Here is a 10247-nt window from a genome sequence, read left to right as displayed (position 1 = left end):
CGTGTTAGAAGAGCAAAGGTGCACTTTGCGATAGGAGCTTCCCGTATGTAACAACTGTGTTTTCACCAAGAAAGAAAGCTCCAGACCTGCATCCTCGAATGCATATGATTCACTTATCAAAGCCATAAGAAATGTGTGTCCTTATGCCTTCTGTCTGGCAGGAATCAACTCTGACGGTTGTTAACAGAGCATGTGACTATTAGCTGCACTTTGCGAGATGAACTTCCTAAAAGGAGCACCTGTGCTTTTCCCAGAGTAAGAATGCTCCAGGCCTCGATTCTCAGATTTATAGGATTCACTTTCCAAAACCATAAGAAATGTGTTTCTTTATATGTTCTGTCTTGCAGGAACCACATGTTTCACTTGTTAAAGGACCATGGGAGTTCTATTTGCACTTTGCGAAATGAACTTGCTTCAAGGGGCACTTGTGCTATTCCCAAATAAGAAAGTTCCAGGCATGGATTATCTGATGCATATAATTCTCTTTCCAAATCCATAAAAAATATGTATCTTGCAGCCTTCTGTCTGGCACGAATCAACCTTGGCACACTTTAGCAGATCATGGGAGAGTTAGTTGCACTTTGCGAGATGAGCTCCTCTAAAGAACCACTGTGCTTTTCACGGAGAAAGAAAGATTCAGGCCTGGATTCTCAGATGCATATGATTCACTTATCAAAGTCATAAGACATGCGTGTCCTTATGCCTTCTGTCTTGCAAGAATCAGCCGTTTCTCTTGTTAGCAACGAAAAGTTGCTCTGAAAATTGCACATTGAAAAGTTTGCGAGATGAGCTTCCCCTAAAGAACAAGGTTGATTTTCACGGAGAAAGAAAGATCCAGTCCTGGATTCTCAGATGCATATGAGAATCTGTCTAAAGCCATAAGAAATATGTGTCCTGATGCCTTCTGTGTGACAGGAATCGACTGTTTCACTTGTTAGCAAAGCAAAGTTGCATTTTGATCGTTGAGCTTTCCCTAAGGAACAACAGTGCTTTTCACCGTGAAAGCAAGCTCCAGCCCTGGAGTTTTAGATGCATATGATTTACTTTTGAAAACCATAAGAAATATGTGCCCTGAAATATGTTTCCGTGGGCACAAACATCAACAGCACGTACCACTTTCTTGTCCGGGAATGTGCTGTTTTTCAGCCCTGAATACCAGACTGATGAAGACCCCTCACAGGGAAGAGGCTCCCAGGACAGAAAGCGATTGTTCTTTTTCTAGGGGTAATGGGGCACCATCACTGGCACCTGAGAGCCCAAGGCTGACACCTTTTCCCTGGGTGCAAAGCTTGACGATGCATACCCTGTGCGGGTCCGGGAAAGGGCCGTTTTTCAGCCCAGAATTCCAGACGGAAGTCAAATCCTCCCTGGGAAAAGGTGGCAGGACAGAAAGCGATTGTGCCTTCTCTAGGGTTAATGGGGCCCCATCATTGGCACCTGAGAGCCCAGGGCTGCCACCTTTTGCCTGGGCACAAAGCTCGACGGTGCGTGCCACATGCGGGTAAGGGAAAGAGCCGTTTTCAGCCCAGAATTCCAGACCAATGAAGATTGCTCCCAGGGAAAAGGTGCCAGAACAGAAAGCCATTGTTCTTTTTCTAGGGGTAATGGGGCCCCATGATTGGCACCTGAGAGCCCATGGCTGCCACCTTTTGCCTGGGTGCAAAGCTCGACGGTGCGTTCCACTTGCGGGTCCGGGGAATGCCGTTTTTCAGCCCAGAATTCCAGACGGACGAAAATTCCTCCCTGGGAAAAGGTGCCAGGACAGAAAGCAATTGATATTTATCTAGTGTTAACGGGGACCCATCATTGGCACCTGAGAGCCCAAGGCTGCCACCTTTTCCCTGGGTGCAAAGCTAGATGCTGCCTGCCACGTGCAGGTCAGAGAAAGTGCTTTGTTCAGCCCAGAATTCCAGACGGCTGACGACTCCTCTCAGTGAAAAGGCTCCCAGGACAGAAAGCGATTGTTCCATTTCTAGTGTTAATGGTGGCCCGTCATTGGCATCTGAGAGCCAGAGGTTGCCTCCTTTTCCCTGGGCGCAAAGCTCGACAGTGCCTGCCACGTGCTGGTCCCAGAAAGTGCCATTTTACAGCCCAGAATTCCAGACCAATGAAGACGCCTCCCAGGGAAAAGGTGCCAGGACAGAAAGCCAGTGTGCTTTTTGTAAAGGTAATGGGGCCCCATCATTGGCACCTGAGAGCCCAAGACTGCCACCTTTTCCCTGGACGCAAAGCTCGATGGTGCGTTCCACTTGCGGGTCCAGGAAAGTGCCGATTCTCAGACCAGAATTCCAAACCGATGAAGATTCCTCCCTGGGAAAAGGTGCCAGGACAGAAAGCCATTGTGCCTTTTGTAGGGGTAATGGGGCACCATCATTGGCACCTGAGAGCCCAAGGCTGCCTCCTATTCCCTGGGCGCAAATCTCAACGGTGTGTACCTTGTGCGGGTTTGGGGCAGTGCCAATTTTGAACCCCGAATTCGAGACGGACGAAGATTCCTCCCAGGGAAAAGGTGCCAGGACAGAAAGCAAGTGTTATTTTTCTAGTGTTAACGGGGCCCCATCATTGGCACCTGAGAGCCCAAGGCTGCCACCTTTTCCCTGGGTGCAAAGCTCGACGGTGCATACCCTTTGCGGGTCCGGGAAAGGGCCGTTTTTCAGCCCAGAATTCCAGACGGAAGTCAATTGCTCTCTGGGAAAAGGTGTCCGGACAGAAAGCCATTGTGCCTTTTCTAGGGTCAATGGGGCCCCATCTTTGGCACCTGAGAGCCCAAGGCTGCCACCTTTTCCCTGGGCGCAAATGTCGACGGCGCGTGCCACTTGCAAGTCCGGGAATGTGCCGTTTCTCATCCCAGAATTCCAGGCCAGCGAGGATTTCTCCCTGGGAAAAGGCGCCAGGACAGAAAGCGATTATGCCTTTTCTAGAGTTAATGGGGCCCCAAAATTGGCAGCTGAGAGCCCAGGGCTGCCACCGTTTCCCTGGGCGCAAAGCTCGACAGTGCGTGCCACATGCGAGTAAGGGAATGTGCCGTTTTCAGCCCAGAATTCCAGACGGAAGTCAATTCCTCCCTGAGAAAAGGTATCAGGACAGAAAGCCATTGTGCCTTTTCTAGGGATAATGGGGCCCCATCTTTGGCACCTGAGAGCTCAAGTCTGCCACATTTTGCCTGGGCGCAAAGCTCGACGGTGCGTTCCACTTGTGGGTCCGTGGAAGTTCCATTTTTCAGCCCAGAATTTCAGACCGATGAAGATTCCTCAGAGGGAAAAGGTGCCAGGAGACAAAGCCATTGTGTATTTTGTAATGGTAATGGCGCCCCATCATTGGCACCTGAATACCCAAGGCTGTCACCTTTTCCCTGGGTGCAAAGCTCGACAGTGCGTACCCTGTGCGGGTCCGGGAAAGTGCCATTTTTCAGCCCTGAATTCCAGACGGAAGTCAATTCCTCTCTGGGAAAAGGTGTCAGGACAGAAAGCAAGTGTTATTTTTGTAGTGTTAACGGGGCCCCATCATTGGCACCTGAGAGCCCAAGGCTGCCACCTTTTCCCTGGGCGCAAATGTCGACGGCGCGTGCCACTTGCGGGTCCGGGGAAGTGCCATTTTTCAGCCCAGAATTCCAGACGGACGAAGATACCTCTCAGGGAAAAGGTGCCAGGTCAGAAATCAAATTGTCCTTTTCTAGGGTCAATGGTGCCCCATCATTGGCACCTGAATACCCAAGGCTGCCACCTTTTCCGTGGGCGCAAACATCAACGGCGCGTACCACTTTCTTGTCCGGGAAAGTGCCGTTTTTCAGCCCTCAATTCCATAAGGATGAAGACTCCTCACAGGGAAGAGGCTCCCAGGACAGAAAGCGATTGTTCCATTTCTAGGCTTAATCGGGCCCCATCATTGGCACCTGAGAGCCCAAGGTTGCCTCCTATACCCTGGGTGCAAAGCTCGACCATGCGTGCTACGTGAGGGTCCGGGAAATTGCCGTTTCTCATTCCAGAATTCCAGACCGATGAAGACTCCTCCCTGGGAAAAGGTGCCAGGACAGGAATTGATTTCTCCTTTTCTAGGAGTAATGGGGACCCATCATTGGCACCTGAGAGCTGAAGGCTGCAACCTTTTCCCTGAGCGTAAAGCTCGACGGTGCGTGCCACTTGCGGGTCCAGGAATGTGCTGTTTCTCATCCCAGAATTCGGGGCCAATGAAGATTTCTCCCAGGGAAAAGGTGCCAGGACAGAAAGCGATTGTGCCTTTTCTAGGGTTAATGGGGCCCCAAAATTGACACCTGAGAGCCCAAGGCTGCCACCTTTTCCCTGGGCGCAAAGCTCGACGGAGCGTTCCACGTGCGGGTCCGGGAAAGTGCCATTTTTCCACCCAGAATTCCAGACCTATGAAGATTCCTCAGAGGGAAAAGGTACCAGGAGACAAAGCCATTGTGTATTTTGTAATGCTAATTGGGCCCCATCATTGGCATCTGAGAGCCCAAGGCTGCCACCTTTTCCCTGGGTGCAAAGCTTGACGATGCATACCCTGTGCGGGTCCGGGAAAGGGCCGTTTTTCAGCCCAGAATTCCAGACGGAAGTCAATTCCTCTCTGGAAAAAGGTGTCAGGACAGAAAGCAAGTGTTATTTTTCTAGTGTTAACGGGGCCCCATCTTTGGCACCTGAGAGCCCAAGGCTGCCACCTTTTCCCTGGCCTCAAAGCTCGACGGAGTGTGCCAGGTGCGGTTCCGGGAAAGCGTGATTTTTCAGCCCAGATTTCCAGACGGATGAAGATTCCTGCCAACTAAAAAGTGCCAGGACAGAATGTGCTTGTTCCTTTTCTAGGGTTAATGGGGCCCCATCATTGGCACCTGAGAGCCGAAGGCTGCCACCTTTTCCCTGGGCACAAAGCCCGACGGTGCATGCCACATGCGTTTTTTTCAGCCCTGAATTCCAGACTAACGATGATTCCTCCCAGGGAAAAGGTGTCAGGAGAGAAAGCGATTGTTCCTTTTCTAGGGTTAATGCAGCCCCATCTTTGGCAGCTGAGAGCCCAAGGCTGCCACCTTTTCCCTGGGCTCAAACCTCGACGGTGCATGCCATGTGCGGGTCCGGCAAATGCCGTTTTTCAGCCCAGAATTCAAGCTGCATGAAGATTCCTCCCAGGAAAAAGGTGCCAGGGCAGAAAGCCATTGTGCCTTTTCTAAGAATAAAGGGGCCCCATCACTTTCACCTGAGAGCCCAAGGCTGCCACCTTTTCCCTGGGCTCAAAGATCGACGATGCGTGCCACATGCGGGTAAGGGAAAGTGCCTTTTTTCAGCCCAGAATTCCAGACGGACAAGATTCCTCCCAGGGAATAGGTGCCAGGACAGAAAGGGATTGTTCCTTTTCTTGGGGTAATGGGGCTCCATCGTTGGCAACTCAGAGCCCAAGACTGCCACCTTTTCCCTGGTCTCAAAGCACAACGGAGAGTACCAGGTGCGGGTCAGGGTACGTGCCTTTTTTCAGCCCAGATTTCCAGACTGATGAAGATTCCTCCCAGGGAAAAAGTGCTAGGACAGAAAGCGATTGTTCCAGTTCTAGGGTAAATGCGGCCCCCTCATTGGCACCTGACAGCCCAAGGCTGTCACCATTTTCCTGGGCTCAAAGCCTGACGGCGCGTGCCACATGCCCTTTATTCAGCCCTGAATTCCAGACAGACGATGATTTCTCTCTGGGAGAAACTTGCCAGGACAGAAAGCGATTGTTCCTTTTCTAAGGTTAATGCGGCCCCATCTTTGGCAGCTGAGAGCCCAAGGCTGCCACCTTTACTGTGGGCTCAAAGATCGACGGTGCATGCCAGGTGCAGATCCGGGAAATGCCTTTTTTCATCCCAGAATTCCAGACTAACGATGATTCCTCCCAGGGAAAAGGTGCCAGGAGAGAAAGCGATTGTTCCTTTTCTAGGGTTAATCATTGCCCCATCATTGGCACCTGAGAGCCGAAGGCTGCGACCTTTTTCCTGGGCTCAAGCCTCGACGGTGCATGCCATGCGCGGGTCCAGCAAATGCAGTTTTTCATCCCCGAATTCCAGATGGATGAAGATTCCTCCCGGGAAAAAGGTGCCAGGACAGAAAGCGAGTGTTTCAGGTCTAGGGTTAATGGGGGCCCCTCATTGCCACCTGAGACCCCAAGGCTGTCACTTTTTCCTGGACGCAAAGCCCGACGGTGCGTGCCATTTGCGGGTTTTTCAGACCAGATTTCCAGACGGATGAAGATTCCTCGCAGGGAAAATGTGCCAGGACAGAAAGCGATTGTTCCTTTTCTAGCATTAATGCAGCCCCATCTTTGGCAGCTGAGAGCCCAAGGCTGCCACCTTTTCCCTGGGCTCAAAGCCTGACAGTGCGTGCCACATGCCGTTTATTCAGCCCAGAATTCCAGACGGATGATGATTTCACCCTGGGAGAAACTCGCCAGGACAGAAAGCTATTGTTCCTTTTCTAAGGTTAATGCGGTCCCACCGTTGGCAGCTGAGAGCCCAAGGCTCCCACCTTTACCATGGGCTCAAAGCTCGACAGTGCATGCCAGGTGCGGTTCCGGCAAATGACGTTTTTCATCCCAGAATTTCAGATGGATGAAGATTCCTCCCAGGGAAAACGTGCCAGGACGGAAAGCGATTGTGCCGTTTCTAAGAATAATGGGGCCCCATCATTGGCACATGAGAGCCGAAGGCTGCCACCTTTTCCCTGGGCGCAATGACTGACGGTGTGTGCCACTTGGGGGCTTTTTAGCCCAGAATTCCAGACGGATGAAGATTCCTCCCAGGGAAAATGTGCCAGGATAGAACGCGATTGTTATTTTTCTAGTGTTAATGCGGCCCCAATTTTGGCAGCTGAGAGCCCAAGGCTGCACCTTTTCCCTGGGCTCAAAGCTCGATGCAGCATGCCAAGTGCTGGTTAGGGAAAGTGCCGCTTTTCAGCCCAGAATTACAGATGGACCAAGATTCCTCCCAGGGAATAGGTACTAGCACAGAAAGTGATTGTGCCTTTTTCTAGGGGTAATGGGGCCCCATCATTGGCACCTGAGGGCCCAAGGCTGCCACCTGTTTCCTGGGCTCAAAGCTTGGCGGAGTGTGCCAGGTGCGGGTCAGGGTAAGTGCCTTTTTTCAGCCCAGAATTCCAGACAGATGAAGATTCCTCCCAGGGAAGAGGTGCCAGGACAGAAAGCGATTTTTACATTTCTTGGGTTAATGGGGCCCCATCATTGGCACCTGAGAGTCCAAGGCCGCCACCTTTTCCCTTGCCGCAAAGCCGGACGGTGCATGCCACATGCTGTTTTTTAAGCCCAGAATTCCAGAGGGAGGATGATTCCTCCCTGGGAAAAAATGCCAGGAAAGAAAGGGATTGTTCCATTTCTTGGGTTAATGGGGCCCCATCATTGCCACCTGAGAGCCCAAGACTGCCACCTTTTCCCTGGGCTCAAAGATCGACGGTGCGTGCCACCTGCGGGTCAGGTAAAGTGCCTTTTTTCAGCCCAGAATTCCAGATGGACCAAGATTCCTCCCAGGGAAAAGGTGCTAGGACAGAAAGGGATTGTTCCTTTTCTTGGGGTAACGGGGCACCATCATTGGCACCTGAGAGCCCAAGGCTGCCACCTTTTCCCTGGCCTCAAAGCACGACGGAGGGTACCAGGTGCAGGTCAGGGAACGTGCCGTTTATCAGCCCAGAATTCCAGAAGTTTTTAGATTCTACCCTGGGATAAAGTTCCTGGACAGAAAACGATTGTTCTATTTCTAGGTTTAATGGGACCCCGTCATTGGCACCTGAGAGCCCAAGGCTGCCACCTTTTCCCTGGCCTCAAAGCTTGACGGAGTGTGCCAGGCGCGGTTCTGGGAAAGCGTAATTTTTCAGCCCAGATTTCCAGACGGATGAAGATTCCTGCCAACTAAAAAGTGCCAGGACAGAAAGTGTTTGTTCCTTTTCTAGGGTTAATGGGGCCCCATCATTAGCACCTGAGAGCCGAAGGCTGCCACCTTTTCCCTGGGCGCAAAGCCCGACGGTGCATGCCACTATCAGATTTTTCAGCCCAGAATTCCAGACTAACGATGATTCCTCCCAGGAAAAAGGTGCTGGGACAGAGAGCGCTTGCTCCTTTTCTAGGGTTAATGCAGCCCCCTCTTTGGCAGCTTAGAGCGCAAGGCTGCCACCTTTTCCCTGGGCTCAAACCTCCACGGTGCATGCCATGTGCAGGTCCGGCAAATGCCGTTTTTCAGCCCAGAATTCAAGATGCATGAAGATTCCTCCCAGGAAAAAGGTGCCAGGGCAGAAAGCCATTGTGCCTTTTCTAAGAATATTGGGGCCCCATCACTGGCACCTGAGAGCCCAAGGCTGCCACCTTTTCCCTGGGCGGAAAGCCCAACGGTGCCTACCACATGCTGTTTTTTAAGTCCAGAATTCCAGAGGGACGATGATTCCTCCCTGGGAAAAGGTGCCAGGACAGAAAGGGATTGTTCCATTTCTAGGTTTAAGGGGCCCCATCATTGGCACCTGAAAGCCCAAGGCTGCCACCTTTTCCCTAGGCACAAAGCTCGACGGAACGTGCCAAGTGCAGGTTTTTTAGCCCAGAATTCCAGACGGATGAAGATTCCTGCCAGGGAAAATGTGCCAGGACAGAAAGTGATTGTTCCTTTTCTAGGGTTAATCATTGCCCCATCATTGGCACCTGAGAGCCGAAGGCTGCGACCTTTTTCCTGGGCTCAAGCCTCGACTGTGTATGCCATGCGCGGGTCCAGCAAATGCAGTTTTTCATCCCCGAATTCCAGATGGATGAAGATTCCTCCCGGGAAAAAGGTGCCAGGACAGAAAGCGAGTGTTTCAGGTCTAGGGTTAATGGGGGCCCCTCATTGCCACCTGAGACCCCAAGGCTGTCACTTTTTCCTGGACGCAAAGCCCGACGGTGCGTGCCATTTGCGGGTTTTTCAGATCAGATTTCCAGACGGATGAAGATTCCTCGCAGGGAAAATGTGCCAGGACAGAAAGCGATTGTTCCTTTTCTAGCATTAATGCAGCCCCATCTTTGGCAGCTGAGAGCCCAAGGCTGCCACGTGTTTCCTGGGCTCAAAGCTTGGCGGAGTGTGCCAGGTGCGGGTCAGGGTAAGTGCCTTTTTTCAGCCCAGAATTCCAGACAGATGAAGATTCCTCCCAGGGAAGAGGTGCCAGGACAGAAAGCGATTTTTATATTTCTTGGGTTAATGGGGCCCCATCATTGGCACCTGAGAGTCCAAGGCCGCCACCTTTTCCCTTGCCGCAAAGCCGGACGGTGCATGCCACATGCTGTTTTTTAAGCCCAGAATTCCAGAGGGAGGATGATTCCTCCCTGGGAAAAAATGCCAGGAAAGAAAGGGATTGTTCCATTTCTTGGGTTAATGGGGCCCCATCATTGCCACCTGAGAGCCCAAGACTGCCACCTTTTCCCTGGGCTCAAAGATCGACGGTGCGTGCCACCTGCGGGTCAGGTAAAGTGCCTTTTTTCAGCCCAGAATTCCAGATGGACCAAGATTCCTCCCAGGGAAAAGGTGCTAGGACAGAAAGGGATTGTTCCTTTTCTTGGGGTAACGGGGCACCATCATTGGCACCTGAGAGCCCAAGGCTGCCACCTTTTCCCTGGCCTCAAAGCACGACGGAGGGTACCAGGTGCAGGTCAGGGAACGTGCCGTTTATCAGCCCAGAATTCCAGAAGTTTTTAGATTCTACCCTGGGATAAAGTTCCTGGACAGAAAACGATTGTTCTATTTCTAGGTTTAATGGGGCCCCGTCATTGGCACCTGAAAGCCCAAGGCTGCCACCTTTTCCCTAGGCACAAAGCTCGACGGAACATGCCAAGTGCAGGTTTTTTAGCCCAGAATTCCAGAAGTTTTTAGATTCTACCCTGGGATAAAGTTCCTGGACAGAAAACGATTGTTCTATTTCTAGGTTTAATGGGGCCCCGTCTTTGGCACCTGAGAGCCCAAGGCTGCCACCTTTTCCCTGGGCGCAAATGTCGACGGCGCGTGCCACTTGCAAGTCCGGGAATGTGCCGTTTCTCATCCCAGAATTCCAGGCCAGCGAGGATTTCTCCCTGGGAAAAGGCGCCAGGACAGAAAGCGATTGTGCCTTTTCTAGAGTTAATGGGGCCCCAAAATTGGCAGCTGAGAGCCCAGGGCTGCCACCGTTTCCCTGGGCGCAAAGCTCGACAGTGCGTGCCACATGCGAGTAAGGGAATGTGCCGTTTTCAGCCCAGAATTCCAGACGGAAGTCAATTCC

This window comes from Pithys albifrons, chromosome 27, assembly GCF_047495875.1.
Source record: "Pithys albifrons albifrons isolate INPA30051 chromosome 27, PitAlb_v1, whole genome shotgun sequence".
NCBI lineage: Eukaryota > Metazoa > Chordata > Aves > Passeriformes > Thamnophilidae > Pithys > Pithys albifrons.
This window is presented reverse-complemented; position numbering follows the sequence as displayed.